Genomic DNA, 19,017 nt, shown 5'->3' with positions numbered 1-19,017 from the left:
TTGTGTTTGGCCTCATCATTCCACTCCGACCGTCGACAGAGACGGACGTGTTTGAAACTCCATTCATTACCTGATTTTTGAAAAGCTATTTATTTCTCTTTTCAGATTGTCTACCTGCGTTTCATCAACTACCTCTCTGCCCCTGAGGACTACAAATATAGGGGAAAACCCGGTCAACCGACCCAGGCATATCACATGGCAAGGAGCCAATATTAAAAAGAAACCGCTATGCTTTATTGGATTGCCATACCGAGGAGGAATCAACTACAGAGAAAATTAATGTTTAGAAAAAGGTGAAAGTACCACCTTATTTCACAACATCGAGAGACATAGGGACTTTGAGGTCTGAACTGCTGGCGTTGAAATTGCAGCCAGTTTCTAAAATATGCAGCATCGGCATTAAAATTACTAGTCCCACTCTGGAGCCATACAAAATAATTAGATCATACCTGAAATCAAAAAATCATGAGTTTTACACTCACGGTACCCCGTCTGAAAAACCATTTAAGGTGGTGCTGAGAGGTCTTCCTGCTATTGAGTTGGAGGATATTAAAAAGAATCTGGAACAATCACACAATATTCATCCGTAGGCTGTATATCGGATGACTCGGCATAAAACACCAGACAATGGGTATTCCAATGTCTTATATCTTATCCATATCGAGAAAGGATCAGCCAACATAACTCGCCTGAGGGAAATCAGTACTGTCTTTACCATCTCGATACAATGGGACCGATACAAAACTCAACATCGGGATGTAACGCAATGTTCGAATTGCCTTGGTTTCGGACACGGAACAAGAAACTGTCACATGAAAACTCGTTGTGGCAAGTGTGCTGCTAACCACCTAACAAGCACTTGCAGCCTTCCCGAGAAAGAACCTCGCAAGTGCGTTAACTGTGGCGAAAGTAACCAAGCCACCAGCCATAGCTGTACAGCAAGCCGGAAGCAAGCTACTGATAAAACGCAGAATAGGAAGAAGGTTCCAGAACTTACTGACAAAGAGTTCCCTCCAATAGTTTCTCGTACGATTCCTGTTCTTCCTCCTCTTCCACTTCCTACAGGTCGTCCCCAAACGGCCTATTCTAGCGAAAAGCACAAAAAGGAGCAACCGAGCTATAGTAAAGCGTTGCTTCTTAAAAACGATATCATCAAGCTAACACGAAGGCAGTCGAAATACGTCATCGGCAGGGACATTAATGCTCGACATCAGTCCTGGGGAAACCAAAGGAGGAATCAAAATGGAGTGACTCTAAATGATGATCTACAGTGTGGGCACCACAGGATTCTTAGTCCAGCGACTCCCACTCGCATTTCTCGTTCTGGAGTACATTCCATAATTGATTTCTTCATTACCAACATGGGTCGCCACATCGGTGATCCTATTGTCCTTAACGAGTTGAGTTCGGATCACTTCCCAGTGATGGTTGAATTGGGAGTGAATGTCGTAGTCAGGAGGCCACAATGTAGACGGGACTATCATCGTACGAATTGGGTGGAATTCCAGCAGCTTATTGACAACAACATTGATCTCGATCAGCCTCTTGAATCTCCCGAAGATATCGAAGCAACAGTCAGCTCTATTCAAACTGCAGTTATTGAGGCTCGCCAAAACCACTTCCCAGAAACGATTCTGGTGAGTGACTCTGTTCAAATAGATTCCATTACTAAATATTTGATTAGACTTCGGAACCTCTATCGAAGGCAGTACCAACGTACTGGTATTCGAGAGAGGAAACGATAGTATAATCAGTTAACCAAGGTTATCCAGGCCAGAATGATTGATCTCCGTAACAAAAAAAAGATAAGTGGGTAATGTCGGAGACATAACCGGAGTGACGTAGGACTATACAAAGGGGACAGCTTTTGTTAAATATATATTTTAAATATATTGTTTTATTTTCTTCTCCTACGTGAATACCTACCTATCTACCTGAAAAATGGATTAGTTTACTGTTTACTCTTTATGAATATGTTGATGGTTTTGAAAAAAACCTTTGGTGTTGTGTTTTAGTTATCACTCGATGTTCCCATCTTGTTCGGTTAAACCTTCCTGTTTAGCTATTGCGTTTGCCACTCGCCACAGCTTTCACAGTTGGAAAATTTCTTCCCATCCAGCTTGTGACATATTGTTCAGTAAATTACATTTAATGCGACGTGCCGGAGAAACACTTTGCCACTCACTGAAACTAATTGTTGCCTTGATGAGCGCCGAACCGAAGCTGCTCTGTTCTTGATGCGGGTTTTCTGATTGTCGTGAGCAGCTTTGCAAGCCAACTCGAGCACTCCGACGGCCGAAACTCTATAATCGCTGTTAGGTATACTGGTGCTCCGGCACCAATCCGTTCGGCCTAGTTACCCTTGCGGAGCAATCAGTGAATGCGACCAACAGGGAACTGGAGACCTGCACGGTTCGAGTGAGACTATGCCTTTCCCTTAACTTGTCCTCCTTTGTTACGTCCACGATGCCGATGCCGTACAACCACACGGGTTTACGGTTTGAAAGAAAATAAGATATTTTTTGGGGTCCGCGTGTTTTATACTCTAGCGGTACACACTCACAGGATAGAATCAAATCGGCAGTCTCAGTCGGAGGGGCGAGTCCAACGAGACGAACGAATGAGCGTTAAAAGGGAGCGATGGCAAAAAAATACATTCAGTACGATTTGTTCGCTCGTTGGATTCACATGCAGGCGAAAAAGGGTCCTTTTCAGGATCACAAAATTATCTTCAATCTAAAGAGTTTATTGTTTTGTTATCACTCGATATCCCCATCTTGTTCGGCTAAACCTTCCTATTTAGCGATTTGTTGCCACTCACCACAGGTTTCACAGTTGGAAAATTTCTTCCCATCCAGTTTTGTGACATGTTGTACAGTAAATTACATTCAATGCGACGTGCCGAAGCGCCACTTAGTGTCGCATTGGAGGCGATTTTAACCTGTAATTGAACATTTGCGATGACAGTGGTACAGTGTCGACTTTCAATGTGGGGTCATAATTTGGATCTCTATGTTTACAAAAATGTCCAACTAAATAAGTCGCATTACATGTCCGTCCAATTAGCTAAATGTCGAACTAATTGTAAATTAATGTACTTTCAATCTGGAAACAATTTAAGAATTGGTGAAAATTGAATAATCAGGAAAGTCCCCAACTATCAATAAGCTCAGAACAACTGCCAAATTCACATACTCATCAGATCCTGGCAAACAAATTATGAAAAAATCAATTTGTGTTTTATTATTATTTTGGATAATGTTTTAGAAAGCATTGAACTGTATTTCCTAAACTCTTTTTTGGAAGGTTTAATGGCCCTGAAAAGCGCCTTGTTTTATGGAATGGTTCCAATTCAGAAAACTTAGTACTCGTGGTTTTGAAAAAAACCATTTCGAACGCCCTCGATGCTGCCTTGTTCTGGATTTGCCACCAAAGCAGTTTGTATAAAGAACAAACTTTTTTCTTCTGCTACCTGATGCCGTTTTGCGATTGCGTTTGCCACTCGCCACTCGCTGCAACTGCCTGTTGTCTTGATTTCCACCGAACCGAATGTGTTATGTTCCGAATGCGGGTTTTCTTATCGTCGCGAGCAGCTTTGCCAGCTAACTTGATCACTTCGGCGGCCGAAACTATATAACGCCGGCTAGGTGGACTGGTGCACTGGTACTAACGCGCTCGGCCTAGCTACCCTTGCGGGGAACTCCAGATCAACACGGTTCGAGCGGGATTTTGCCTTTCCCTTTACTTTTCCTCCTTTACCATGTCCAGACATGGCTGCTTGGGTTGGTTTGTTGATGTGTTGTGATGCGAACCGATGTGGTGTACGGTTTGAATGAGAATGATCGTTACGGCAGCGGAGCGGGGATTTTTAAGCTGACTGGCTGGCTCGAGAATTACGCATGTGTGAGACTGCGACCAATGTTTCGTTCATTTTTTTTCTTTTTCCTTTCCAATCGTGCTTCATTGTATTTCGCTGCTGCTCCAGTTGCCCGTTTTGGTCGGTACGATTTGAGAAGCACAAAATGGACCAATCAAAAATGGGCACATAGTACATTTTGACAATGCTTGATATTTCACAATTATTCAATTATTTATCTCAAGAAAAATGAAATGTTATTCGTTATGATAGATGCATAGATATATTTCCTATCAATTGATGCAAAAATCTTTGCGATCTATTGAGAAATGCTCGAGTTATAAGCGTTCCAAATCTTGCATTTTTTCCTACTTGTTCAGTGCCTAGATTTCCATTTCACCCCCTATATCTTCCGGTTAGACGTAGTCCTACGTCAAAAGTTCGCAAAAGATATTAGTAAACTTCCGAACAACTCCAAGCCATGTTGGAGGCTCGCTAAAATTCTCAAGACCAAGTCTAATCCTATTCCTCCTCTTCTTCAACCTGACAATCCAGAACGATTGATAACACTTGCCGAAAAGACTAATGCAATTGGCAACCATTTAGCTAGTTCACACAATCTTGGCCAGAACATTACAAGTCCATTTGACACCCCGGCGAATGATACTGTTGAGTTGAAACATCTTAGTAACAACTTATATGAAATTATGGCTTCTGTCTTCAACAGATGTCTATCACTAAAACCCGGAAAAGATCCTTCTTCTTCAAAGAGCTATCGACCAGTTAGCCTTCTTCCAGCATTTTCGAAAGTATTCGAAAACATTATATAAACGCGCATTCTTGCTTTTGCAGATGAGCACAATATATTTTTGGATGAGCAGTTTGGATTCCGAAAAGGCCACTCTACAATTCACCAGCTTCGTAGAGTATACAATATAATCAGACGAAACAAGCCAGTTTCAAAATCATCTGCCATGGCACTTCTTGATGTTGAAAAATCATTTGATAATGTTTGGCATACTGGTCTCATTTACAAGCTTCAGAACTTTGGTTTTCCTACATACTTGATAAAAATTATCAAAAATTATCTTTCTGATAGAGCGTTCAATGTTTCTATAAACAATATTTCATCAGATAAATTTATTATGAATGCAGGTGTTCCTCAAGGATTCATTTGGGACCAGTTCTTTTCAATATCTACACTTCAGATATTCCCGCACTCCCATCTGATGGGAAACTGTCACTATTTGCAGATGATATTGCCATTATCTACAAGGGCAGAAGTATCACAGAACTAAGATCTAAACTTCAAAGAGGGTTAAACGCTTTGTCTGGATATTTCAATAATTGGAAAATATGTATAAATGCAGCAAAGACACAAGTCATATTGTTTCCTCCATCTCCAAAGCTCAAAATATGACAGTCAGTCTTAATGGCATTAGTATTGAATGGTCTTCAGAAGTAGTGTATCTGGATCTAACTTTCGATCGAAAGCTTACCTTAAGAGCACACATTGACGAAACAGACACAAGATGCAACATTTTAATCAGGTCATTGTATCCCCTGATCAATAGATACTCTCGATTATCTCTAACGAATAAACTTGCAGTATACAAACAAAAAATATTTCCGGTTATCGCATATGCGATGCCCGTTTGGGAGTACTGTGCTCCAACACACAAATTAAAACTTGAACGCATACAAAACAAAGTTCTTCGTATGATTCTAAACTCTCCTCCCAGAACGCGAAATTCAGAGATACATCAGTTGGCCGGGATTAAAACCTTGGATGAAATTATCAATAATAATTGCATGAAATTTGAACAGAGTTGCGCTCTCTCAATACACGGAATAATACAAAATCTGTATGATTATGCTACCTGACTTTCTAGTCGTTACCTTTCAAGGTAACGGCTTTGGATTAGGGTAGATATATTTATCTCCAGTTAGAAGTAGTTTAAGTTGAGACAATGTAAATAATTTAGGGAGGTTATCTTATAAGTTAGATTTAGGTATAAAAAGGTAACAAAAAACTAGAAAAGTTCAGGCATGATTTGACAATAGGAATATGAAACAAACGGATAATGTGTATGATGAAAAACTTTACAGAACTTGACATTGCAATTTAAAGATGTAGAACCCTAGTTTGATCACTTGAAATGTAGTATTATATTATAATGTAAACTAAATTGAGAAATAAAACGAATTTAAGTGAAAAAAGTACTTGGCCTCATTCCGCATGCCGCACGTCAAGCAGTGAAGACGCAGATTGCAGATCGCAGATTGAGCACACGAAATCGAAGCATTCTTCGTGAGCACACCGAGGACACCGAGCGAGGGATCGAGTGCCTGGAGGAGTTGAGTGGAGTGGAGGAGTAATTGGCGATCTAATACAAAACGTAAACGATCGGTGAGACATCTGGATTTTGTTTTTGAACTAAGAAAATGATGATAATGTAGCCTAAAACTCAAAAACAAATCACGTATATTTTACTTCCGGGGTTTCCAAGGTAGTTCTCACATGCAGGAACCATGCATTTTTCAACTTGTTTTGGATTGTGCTCTCGAATATCCTTTTTTGATTCAACCACTGTCAATATTTATACAGTTTTCACTACTAAAAGAGGTAAGAAAATAAAATGTTATATATAAAATGGCGCAGAATTAAATTTCTTTCAAGCTCATCGCATTCAAATAATTTTTTATGATTGTAATATTGTAATTTATAGAAAGAACCACAAATCTTCCATAAGCTCACATTGCAAAATTTAAAGCCATCATCACTTTCACCGCAGCGCAACCTAGGTGTAGATTTTAACGTTAGAACGTCAATTGAAAGGTAAAGTTTTCACCGCGGGCCTTTATCAAGGCTAGAGATAGATGAACTGCAAAAGTTGAATGTCCCTATAATTTAAAACTTTACCCTACCTTATTTCGAAGTATATGCAGATTGTTTATGCAATGGGATACCTCAAAGGGAAGAGAGAGGAGTCTCTGATGAAATGTGAAAGGGAGCCCAATCGTCCACCGAGGTGTATTGAATTCGAAGCGTCGCATCGGATGGAGGAGCAGCTCATCGTATTTCGAGGAGTGATGGAGTTGAGCTTTCGATTACATATAATGCTGGTGCGTGTTTTGGAAAATTTACATAAAAAGTGAGCTGTCTTGTAGGTTTAGGCATTTAAGCACGATATACCGTAATTTCGTCTGGCAGGCTGAAACATACATTACCCTCCACTCAGAGCCCCCGCAGACTGTAGACTGATTTGTCGGCCGATAGTTTGGTTGGCATCCTAATCAGTACGGAGAGGTATGAATGTGCGCACATTACGCCGATTGACAGAAAGTCTGTAGCATGCGGGGGCTCTAATAGTTTCATGGCAGCGTCAGTGTGTCCAATCCTGTATTTCTTAGGCTTTATCGTTAGGTATGAAGTGTGGCATGCCGTTCAATGATACCACGCGGTAAATATACATTGTGATAACCTTGTCACCAAGTGTTTTTTCGCTGTTGGATGAACAGAAACGCCTACAACATGTGCGTCGCATTTTAGTGTTTAGGTGAAAATATGGAAAAGCCAAAAATGGTCGTAATCTCTCTCGCTCTTAATCTTCTGTGCTAGAAAGTGTTTGGAGTTGGGATAAATATATAAGCAATTACTGACGTTTGTTTTTTTAATTGTTCAAATTTTTATTTCAATGTGAAGTTTTTTCGTTACAAAATTACATTACGTTTTCATTCACCTCTAAATATTTTCCAAGCTAGAGATGTCTGTGATTTTGCTAGCCCTATTAATGGAATTAACATATTCGAGCGAATTTCTCAATAATCCTTTTCACTTCGTATAATTTATATATTGTAATAATGGTTTTAATAAGTCCTCACATGATCATTGTTGCCATCTTTCTGATATTTCTGTTATCTTGTGTTGCATTCTTGGCCATGCTTTCCCTACTCAAGGATATTCGCATGATGAGTACAGCATCACCTATTCAACTACCTGACAATGAACAGTTCGCTCTATCTGCCCGCTGTATAGTGTGTATTAATTTCCTGTGTTGTATCTTCGCGATCACTATCAAGTATAAACCACTACGATGTTGTGTCATACATGATGCCAGTTGTGTATTGGATGTTTTCGTTCGATTCCCCGATAATGTACCTATGGTTGAGCTCTAGATGTGAATTCTTTCGAACATTCACGTTTTCTTACCGAGCGAAAGTTCGTGGGTTCAATCGCAGAACTCTTCATTGATTGATCTTTACAATTTCCATTTGGCTCTTTAAAATTTCTGTTCACTATAAATTTCTTATTACTTTTACCTGAGACGGGGCATAGGTGTCGTACTGGTCGGAATTATTTTTACTTGCAAAAGTACATACATGTAAGATCATGAAAAAAAACTTTTTTAATTTTTTTATTTGTGAACTATATATATATATATATATATATATATATATATATATATATATATATATATATATATATATATATATATATATATATATATGTATTAACTTAATATTGTATTTTAATGTGATGTTTTATATAAAAAAAAGATTTTGTAGCTTGAGACACTTATGCGACATGTTCATAGACATCAAGCTTCGTTTAGGAAAAGCATAAACTAATACTTGGTTGAGTAAAATATATGATCAGCATGGTATCTTGTTGTGGTGGTTGACAGCAGACAAACGACCAGAACGGTAAAAAATATAGGAGGTTGTGTTCAAGACACGAACGTATTGTTGACGTAGAACTACGCTGTGGTTGATTCAAGTCGTTTGTCTATAACTGCGGATATCACTTCATATTTTATTCTAGATGCATTAGATTGCTACGAAAATCTTAAAATAACCGTTTTACCGGTTTGGTCGCCCTGAAATGTTTTTTTTTATTGTAGAATCATTTGACGATAATTTATTTATTTATTTAATTCACAAATACAACAGGCTACACATGCCCTAATGTATGATATAAAAAACTAAAACTAAAACTATTTTTCACTAAGCCTACTAAAACTAATACATAAGAAATTTCAAATTATGTAAGAGCAATAACATACAATTTTTTGAGGGACGAAGTGAAAGATGACAGTCAAAACAGGAGCTACAACGTTTAAACACACGGCACATACTAGTCACAGGTTCATGGTATCCGTAATTTGTTCGTGTTGAGGAGATGTAGAGAAAATGACGAGAACGCATGTTACGACGATTAACATTAAAGTTGATTAACCGGAGGAGCTCAGGACAGTCGATGTTAGCGGTAATTAAGTCCGAAGTAAATAGGGCCTTGGCAACGTTTCTCCGTGAAACTAATGAGTCAAGCCCTATTAGTTTACATCGATCCTCGTAGCTAGGAAGATTTATTGGGTCATTCCATGGTAAATTGCGTAGTGCGAATCGGATGAATTTCCGCTGGATCGACTCAATTCGATGAACACTATTTTGGTAGTACGGCGACCACACCACACAAGCATACTCTAGAATCGAGCGAACCAACGAGCAATAGAGAGTCTTGATACAGTGCACGTCCTTGAGTCGCTTTGTGACGCAGAAGATAAATCCAAGTGTTCTGGACGCTTTGGCGATGATATAGGATACGTGGTCGCGAAAAGTGAGTTTCGAATCCAGCATAACGCCGAGGTCCTTAATGGTACTGACACGATCCAATGTAACACCATGCAGCTTATATTCGAAAATTATCACACCATTCGGCGAAGATGTTGAGATGCTGTTGTAAAATCTCAGCATCTCCGATGCAGTTCACTGGGAGGAACAATTTGAAGTCATCTGCATACGAGAGTTTGAGACACTTCAAACTGAAACTTATATCGTTGAGATACAGTAAAAACAGGTAAGGACCAAGGTGACTGCCCTGAGGAACACCAGATGTTACCCGAAAAGGAGTGGATATTGTGTCGCCTATTTTCACTGACATAACGCAGTCAGTGAGGTAGGAGTGGAGCCATTTCAAAAGTGGACTGTTGAAACCAACACGATGAAGCTTGGCTACTGCGATGTCGTGGTTGATAAAATCAAACGCTGCAGAGAAATCTGTATATACCGCATCAATTTGTTTTCTCGATTCCAAAGAGCGGATGATGTACGATGTATATAGAACGAGATTAGTGGCAGTTGATCTTTTGGGCATGAAACCATGTTGTTCTTCTGCGATGTAGTTGTTGCACGCAGGCGATATGAAGTCCAGAATTATTATCTCGAATAGCTTGGAGTTACGGAATAAGTTACTCAACGGTATCGAAAGGCTGCTAGAACACATCTTCAAGACGACAGACGGGATACTATCGGGTCCGGGATTTGAAGATTTTTTCAATTTTTTACAGGCATCGTGTACAATAGTTGCATTGATCGCGGGATAATCTCTGACAGATGACAGGCTGGGTACGTTGTTCATAGCTGCATATACTTGATTGCTAGTAAGATTTTCGTCGACAAAAACTCCGCTAAATTCGTTTCCGGAACAACTCGCAGATACCTTCTCTGGTGGCAGCCACATCATTATCGCGCATCATCGTAGTAGGCAAACCAATCTCTTTCCTCTGGCTGTCAACATAACTCCAGAAACCTCTTGGGTTGACACGCAAATTCATTTGTGTACGATTTTGATAAGCAACATACGACGCATTGTTCAATCGTTTGTAATTTTTGTTCGAAACTGAATACCGGTTTTTCCAATAGTCACAGCGATATTGAGAAAAAAATTTCAGGTTGGATTTTTTAATTGACTTTAGTCGTTTCAAATTACGATTTGTCCACGGTGGAAAGGGCGTTTTACTAGTCATCCTTTTGGGAACGAACTGCTCAATTGCGTAAACCAACACATTTGACATGGATGATGACGCTTTGTCTATGTCATTATCGTTCAAAATTTCATTCCAATCTATACTTAGAAAAAAACGGTTCATTGACGAAAAGTCGGCCTTGCGATAGTTGTAATGAATTAACTCCGTAGTGTGATCGAAAACAAGCGGTGGACTAATGGATACAGAGATCAGTAGTGGTGGATGATGACGGCATAGTTTCACCAAAGGGGCGCGAGCTTCAACCACTTCCGTCTTGAAAACGATCTCTGCACTACTAAAACATAGGTCAAGAATATGGTTGTTGTCGTTGAGGATGCTATTCATTTGACATAAACCGGCGGTGCTAAGGCAATCTAGCAGACACTCTGTCAATGGATTTACAGATGAATTGGAATAATCTGGATATAGATATTTCGATGCACTTACAGACCAAGCGATGCCAGGCATGTTGAAATCACCAAGCAAGAGGATACTGTCATTCATCTCCATTTGTTCTGTGATCCAGTGAATAGTCGAAATATGCTGATTAATAACCACCGAGTCATTGGTACGATCAGGAGGAATGTAAACAACACCAAGGTACATCGTTCGATTATACAATGAAATAGCTGCCCATATTTGCTCAACAGAACGGCCGGCTGGAGGGAAAATTTCTCGTGATACGAATTTTGAGTTTACTGCCAACAAAACTCCACCGCTAATAAGTTTACTACTATTTTCAATGGATCGATCTAAGCGATGCATCGTATACGCAGAACCGAAAATTTGTTGTAACAATGTGTTATTGTTGAGCCACGTTTCTGTGAATGCGAACACATCATAAGAGGCATCGGAACAGGCTAGGTAATAGTCTGCAATAGTACTGTGCCGCCGACGTTCTGATAGTAAAGCAGAAGTTGATTATCTACACCAGCGAGGTTCTCGGTGGATTTACATATTGCGGTGGTGGACGAGGGGCTCTTCGAGGGAGAGCTGCTGCATGCTGCATTTCTAGGTTGGTTGGTGGTAGCAATCGAGCAGGAGATCCGATTGGAAGTTGTTGATATTCGTCTTGGAATTTGTGTTAGTTTTGTGCTAGAGGAGTGGTGGGGTTGTGACGAGCCCGTGTTGCTGATCGTTCTAAAAAAGGATTGATCGAAACACCAGCAGGCCAAAAGTTCTTGGAACATATAAAGCTTTCCAACAATTCAGGCACATTCAATTTGAATGACAGGAAGGTTATCGGTCTACTATCCTCTCTATTCTGACGTAGTAGTTTGTGGCACCTAACCAGGTTTGGTTCACACTTGCATTTTTCAGAAACATATAATATTATGTTCTCACATGTTTCATGAGGCAGGAAACGAGAGATATAAAACCAGTTCGCGTGTTTCGCTGGAGGAGCAACGAAAAGCGGAGGAGGGGTTGTCGTGGGTACGTTTTTCGCAATATTCGTGATACAAGATGAATTTCCAGAGCTAGCTACTAACCCTTGAATTCTCGTCGATTGAGGTGTAGGGTGGTGATCACTCAATATGATCTGCTGACGTCTTGATTTGGGTAGTTGTGTGGTGGATGCTGGAACAGTAGAACTCGTTGAGGCCACTGGGCGTTGGCTATAAATATTGCGAGGCTGTGATGACGCTGACAAAATAGCACCAATCCATTCACGTCGATCGTCTTTGGCGGGTCTCTTATCTTTCACATGGTTGATAACAATTGGCGGGGGAGCTGGTACAGGTGATGTCTGCATAATGGAATCACAAATCAGTGGTGTAGTATCTTGCCTGGCTACGGCCGGACATATACTAGCAGGAGTCTTACCATTGACAGTGGACAAACTCGGCTGAACTGAGTTGTTGTTCCGAGTTCCAGGCGTGGTGGTTTTTGTACGTGATGAAAATAGAACAGGAGCTGAATGGGAGGTGCAAAATGAGCAGGAGAGCTGCTGCTCGTTCTATTACGCTTGCTAACGATGACATCAGCAGGGCGATCAGTATCGACGAGGAATGAATCAAACACTTTGCTGAATTCAAGCTGCATGTTATTAATTTCTTCCTCAAAGTTGCGCGAGTCATGTTGTATATCATTTGACCGAGACCCGATGTGGTTACAGCAGCTCGAGCGTGGCAGATTTTGGCCGTATGCACGACAGAGGGAGCGAGTCACATCAACTTGTGCATAAATAAGCCGAATGATGGACGAGAGGCGTTCGTCTATTTGGGGTAACACTGTAGATTGCTGATCGATGCTGTCTTTGGAGTTGCGACAGTGTAAGCACAGCCATTCTGCACCGGAGCAATCGCGAATTATCTTCTGCTAGTTGCCCGAGGACTCCGGCGCACTTGAGATGGTACGGCTTGTCGCATTTCCAACAGGCGATTCTGCTGCTTCGAGCAGATGCTGTAAAGCAAGGGTTTGCTTCGCGTCTCTTTGCCATTCTCACACACTAAAGAGGTGAAATCGGGTATCACAACTGAGATTTTATTTTTTTTGTACGCTTTAGATTGGCTTGGCTTCAGTGTTTGGATTTCGATCAAAATCGAATGATACGCAATGTGTCATGCAAGTAAACTCTCACGAACATATAACCAAATATGAGAGGATCATTCAGATACTTGTATTAATGTCAGTAATCACTTGTGTAACATTTAGTAATTAAACTAAGAGAGGAACGAAGACTGTTGTTTGCATATTCGAGCTGTATCAAACATGGCACACTACCCACTCTACATTGTTGTGTCGAATCGGTCCCAACAAATGGTGTCGACAACGATGCCGATATCGTGCCATTTTGCAATGATTTTGTCGACCTACCCTTCGTATTCGACAACCAATTAGGAGCCAAACCTGTGCCAATCTGGCACCGCGTCGACCGATTGAAAAACTGCTCGAACCTTATTATGGCGGTATTTGTTTTGAAGAAAGTTTAAAGTTTCCAAGGAATAAAAAAAAATTGCGTTGTTTACAAACATTTATTTTTCATACAATGTTTTCAAACTTAATACAATGCCACTAAAATTGAAAGCAAACATTTGCAGCGTTCATGTTGTCAGCAGCAAATCCCCGACAGGTGCAAATTTTCTTCGGAACTTTATCCACTCTCAGCTCAATTGTTTTCGTCGCATCTTGTGCTCTACAGCGACAGCAGGAGAATTCATCATCGACTATTGGGATTTCAGTGGATGGCTGGTTGCAGCAACTGCATAATGTTTCCTTATTGACACAGATCGAGTTTTGTCTTCTTCGAAACCACCTTCTCCGTCCTCACATCACTCCTACCCGATGATGTCTGCCGTTTGAAGAATTTGATGAAAACTGCACTTAAAGTTTCCTTCGATCGTTCGTATCGATTGCAACGGAATATTGCTGTGCCATTGAGAGTTTAAGGGTTTCTGAAAAATATGAGATAGAGGTAAAATGTTCTGTAGATCGAAAGCAATGAAACAAAATACTTCTGTTACCTGTCCATACTTCGATTGGAAGTTTTCTCTGTGTTGTTTTACCGAACAGTATTCCAATTGAGAATAGAATCCCTAAAACCGGCTGATATTGGGGACTGTTTCTTTAACACTTTCATGTTTCATGTTTTGACAGTTCAACGAGAAGGAGAAAAGCTATCGCTGCAATGATGCCTTTTCGCTCAGTATAAATAATCGCATACAATTATAATTGAAAGTGTAGACAGTGCTGCCTGTGGGGAGGCAAGGCGGGGTATGGTTCCAGCACTTTTGTAGCACTTTCCGTCGCTCGGTCCACTTTGTACCTATCACCGCTCGAAAATATAGGAAACTGGGTATTTTCGAAGCCTGCATACAAGTTTGAACCGCATATATCGTCGTCCCATTTTACTATAGCGAAACCCACTGCACAAACAAGTACAAAACAATAAATGATACAAGAAAAATTACGTCATCATTACGTCACCATTTGCGGAGAGCAGCGAATGGGAAAAGAGATAAAACGCGAGAGTTTTTGCTTCTCACTGGAGCGGTGTTGCTAGTAAAACTATGCGGTCTATATGAATATACACATTTCAAGGGATAGCGGCGTTAAAAATGGAAAATATAATCTGACTACCCTTCCCTTAGCCTCTATCGAGCTAAATAATCATAAAGTTTGCACTCTCTGAGACTTAAAAATCAGGATCTGCTACATTAGCTGAATATGAATCTTTCGCTATGCGTTGTCCGTACGATCCTGCTGTTTCATGATGCATGGAGAGGTCGATATGCATATGTTAGAGGCAAAGAAGAATATAAGCTTTCTGCAGCGAAAGCGTATATGATAGCTTTGCTTGCATGCTGGTGTGCAATGAAGTACGAGCCGATGTAGAGTTGTCTCGTTCTCTTTTGTGTCGTGATTTGCAGCACATAACAACAATAGAATACCGCTGGGGGAAATGTTTCCTGAAAGATCATATTTGAACGAACGATAGCGATTTTTTCAATGGGTGGATCATTTGGCAAACACTGCTTGGCTTGCTTGGCTTAAGCGGGTACAATGGCACTGTGTGACACTTGAACGATGTTGAAAACCGTAGTTAGTGATATTATCGCGTACAGATTCCGGTTGATATTATCACATATGTGTTTACAGGAATCGCGTTCTAATGATTGCACAATTTTTTTTAGCGAAAAGATTATGTTTTCGCAATGAAATTATTACTTATCGAGGAGCGTGTAGAAAAAGCGTCGAAATCAACTGATAAGATAGGTTGTTAGAATTGTTTGATGATTCAGTCTTGTGCTACATGCAGACAGCGCAGCTGTCATCCTTAGTGGAGAAAGTTTTCCTACCGTCATGGGAAACCAAATCACTGACAAAATTCCAGAACATTTATTTTCTTGGTGAGCTGACGATAGCATAGCTTGATGATTCCCCACACAATTGTGTAGCTCAAAACATTAATGCAATGACGTCAGTTTAATGTAATGATTGCAATGCCAGAGACATGGGTGAGTAATTTGGTCCCGTTCACAGCTCAATCCGAAACGAAGACATGTGATGACGCAAAACAAGGAAGAACAAGCGATATTCAGTGCTTTGAATACACTGCCCATGTTTGCATAGGAGACGTAACACCATTAGTGTTGGGGAAACGCATTTTTGTTGTTTTTTTGCTCACAAGCGTAACCATGCAAATTTCCAATGAAACAATCTGTCCAGTTGAAAGATATTATCGGCAAGAAAAGAGCCTAGGAGATTTTGCGGATTAAAACATTTTTTTCCATTTGGAAAACGCTTGCGTCTATTTATGCGGACAATAAATCGTTTCAATGAACATTTGTTCGCATAGCACGACGTAATTACCAAGTTGCTCTGTTTGTAGCGTTAGTATTTACATTTCTGTTAATATTCAAAATGTCTTCGCCGGTAGTTTCAGTTGTTATCGGATAAAATCAAAAAGGTTTTATTTTTTTTTTAGGAATTTTAGTAAAATGTCTAGAAAAGGTGCTTTGGATTTGTTGCGAGTCTGTGATATCACTTTTTTCCTGAATATTCTAGGATATGATACGAGCAGCAGGTTCGTGTTTTTTTTCAAATAATTGAATTTGTAAAGGCAATCTGCAATGTTGGTAATTTTAGCAACATGACATACCGATATCACGATCAATCGCATAAAGATGGTGGAGTGAGTTACACCAACGGTTTGCCTAAATGCTGAGTGTGTGGAATAATTCGATGTGGAATCCTAGGAGTTATAATGCTAAGAACCATTTTACTTAACTACTGATCTTATTGTTTCATCATCTATTCAAATGCAGAAATTTAGGTAATTATAACTCTACAAAACACAATTGCTTCACTTTATTCATCACAGTGCAGTGTACAGAAAATAGTAATTATATGAACAGCGTTTCAATGGTTTCTTATATTCATCTATTAGGAAACACTAAGTAATAAGACACCATCGTAACAAGCATGTTTGGGCTCTACAATGAATGTGTTTTAAATGTAGATTTAGCTTATAGCACAGAAAACTGACAATTGTTGATTTTCGAACAATGTATGAAAGCTGTATTGAACTACGTCTGTTATGCGGACAAACAGTGTTTGTTCGGAAACGTTTTTTCAAAATTGCTCAAATGTTTTCGAATAAAAAGTGTTTGTTTACATGTTGAGCAAACGTATTACATTGCGTAGAATGCATAACGGCGAAAAAGTCGATTTTGTTCATTTTGTCGCTTACGTCTCCTATTCAAACAAGGGCAGTACAGGACGGTACTGAAAGTTTGCCTTCCTTCCTTGCTTGAGACTATAATCTTCTTCAGTTCATTCGACTCTAACCTCCAAGAAAGCCCTTGGAAAACTTTATCCATCATGTTACTCCTCCACTCCATTGCCTTGAAAAAGGCATTCGATCCCTCGCCGTCCAGCTCGCCCAGCAACAATGTTGTTCAGTCGATTTCCTTACGAAGAATGAAAGTTTGCCTAGAGACGTCGGTTATTTGTTCGATTAATTCAAATAGGGTAAAGTAACTATCATTGTAATAGTATCTATTATGTTAATACGGGTGATTTTTTCACTAGTTTAGAGAACATATCTTATTTTTGAAGGCTCTAATATGATTTTTAATCATCAGAAATCTCTTTTTTTTTGTCGATTTTGGTACTTGATTCCATGCCAAACATTGTTCATTGATTGAAAAATTTAGTTTGAAAATTGTGTGTCCCATTGTTGCTTGCTTCTTAATGAAATTTTTATGTTGTGAACAGCCTGTTTTGATGCAAACACAGTGCAGACGCTAGCCAACGAGGAGCAGGCTGTTATTTTACAACCGGAAAGCACATAACAACAGTTCTGTTTGTGTACAAAGCAATAGCAAATCGTCTCGATATTGTTTTCGTTTATCTGCGTTTTAATCAGACCCTAAAATCGCTTTTGTGTATCTCCGTGTCGTGGAAGTTTACCGTTAACTAGTTTGTATTGTCGTACGCTTGATCGTGTTGTATTATTGCATCATTTATTAGTTAATTAGTTTCGCGAAAAGTGTTACTCGTAGTGTTGTTGTCATATCACACTACAAGGCTACTTTCCTTCTCGCAATTTTTTTTTCGACAACAGCGCCATCTGTTGACAAGCACCGGATATATATCAACATATTTCAGAATATCGCTAAACTTTATCCTAAGCTTCTTGCTCTGCGTAGTCTACCTAAAGGCTGATTTAGACGATGCCAGCCAGCGCTCTAGTTGAATTATCCAGTGAATAGAGAACATACACTCTGTTCAAGTTAGAGGCCAATTACTTGTTCGATACTGGTAAAAGTAACTTGAACAGAGTGTCTGTTCTCTGTTCACTGGCTACTTCAACTAGAGCGCTGACTGGCATCGTCTAAATCAGCCTTAAGGAAAAACCTAAGGAAAAGAATGGAAAAAAATTGCGCTGAATGTTGTGATGCAATCACGGGCATTGAATATGTTGTCAGCCGTGGTTATTGCGGCGCTAATTTCCACATGAGAACTTGCTCCGGCGGTGTCACACGTGGGTTGCTTTCCTTTTTCTCCACGCATAGAAAGAATCTGTTTTGGATGTGCGATAAATGCGCCGAACTTTTCGAAAACGCACACTTCCGAGCAATTTCATCTCGTGTTGACGATCAGGCTCCGCTGGTTACGCTTACTACTGCAATATCCGAGCTTCGCACCGAAATCTAGGAAACGCTATTTTCGGTCGAGAAGTGAACTACGCAAAGTTGAGCTACGTGATTTAGAGAGCTAATACAACTCTTTGAATGCCCGTTGCTTCAGCAGCTACATTCAGCGCACAGAAGCCTGTATTAAGCATAATCCCAAATCGTTTTGGTCGTACGTGAGAAGTCGAAAACAGACAAAGAGAGTTCCTCATCATGTCTCCTATAATGGAATTTCAGCCGAAACCCCACTCGAAACGGTTAATTTGATTTCGTCTTTCTTCAGTAGTGTCCTAAGAAAAGCCACAACCGTCTGAAACGTATCTGGACAGTTTGCCTTGTCATAATTTGAATATCGCGCCTTTCAACTTTTCTGCCGACAATGTGCTGAAAAAACTGCAAAGATGTAGCTAAAGGCGCGGGACCTGATCGTCTATCTCCGCTTTTCATAAAGAACTGTGCCGATTCGCTTACCGTTCCCATCACCATCCTCTTCAATCGTTCCATTAAGGAGGGTACTTTTCCAAGTTTTTGGAAAACTTCTACTGTTACTCCTATACATAAGACAGGCAGCATACACGACGTCGAAAACTACCGTGGCATCTCTATCTTGAGTTGCTTGCCTGAAGTTTTGGAAAGTCTCATCCACGATTCGCTTTATCCTCACGTACATCGGATAATTTCTGAGCAAAAGCATGGATTTGTGAGAAAACGC

This window comes from Toxorhynchites rutilus, chromosome 3 (assembly GCF_029784135.1).
Source record: "Toxorhynchites rutilus septentrionalis strain SRP chromosome 3, ASM2978413v1, whole genome shotgun sequence".
Taxonomy (NCBI): Eukaryota; Metazoa; Arthropoda; class Insecta; order Diptera; family Culicidae; genus Toxorhynchites; species Toxorhynchites rutilus.
This window is presented reverse-complemented; position numbering follows the sequence as displayed.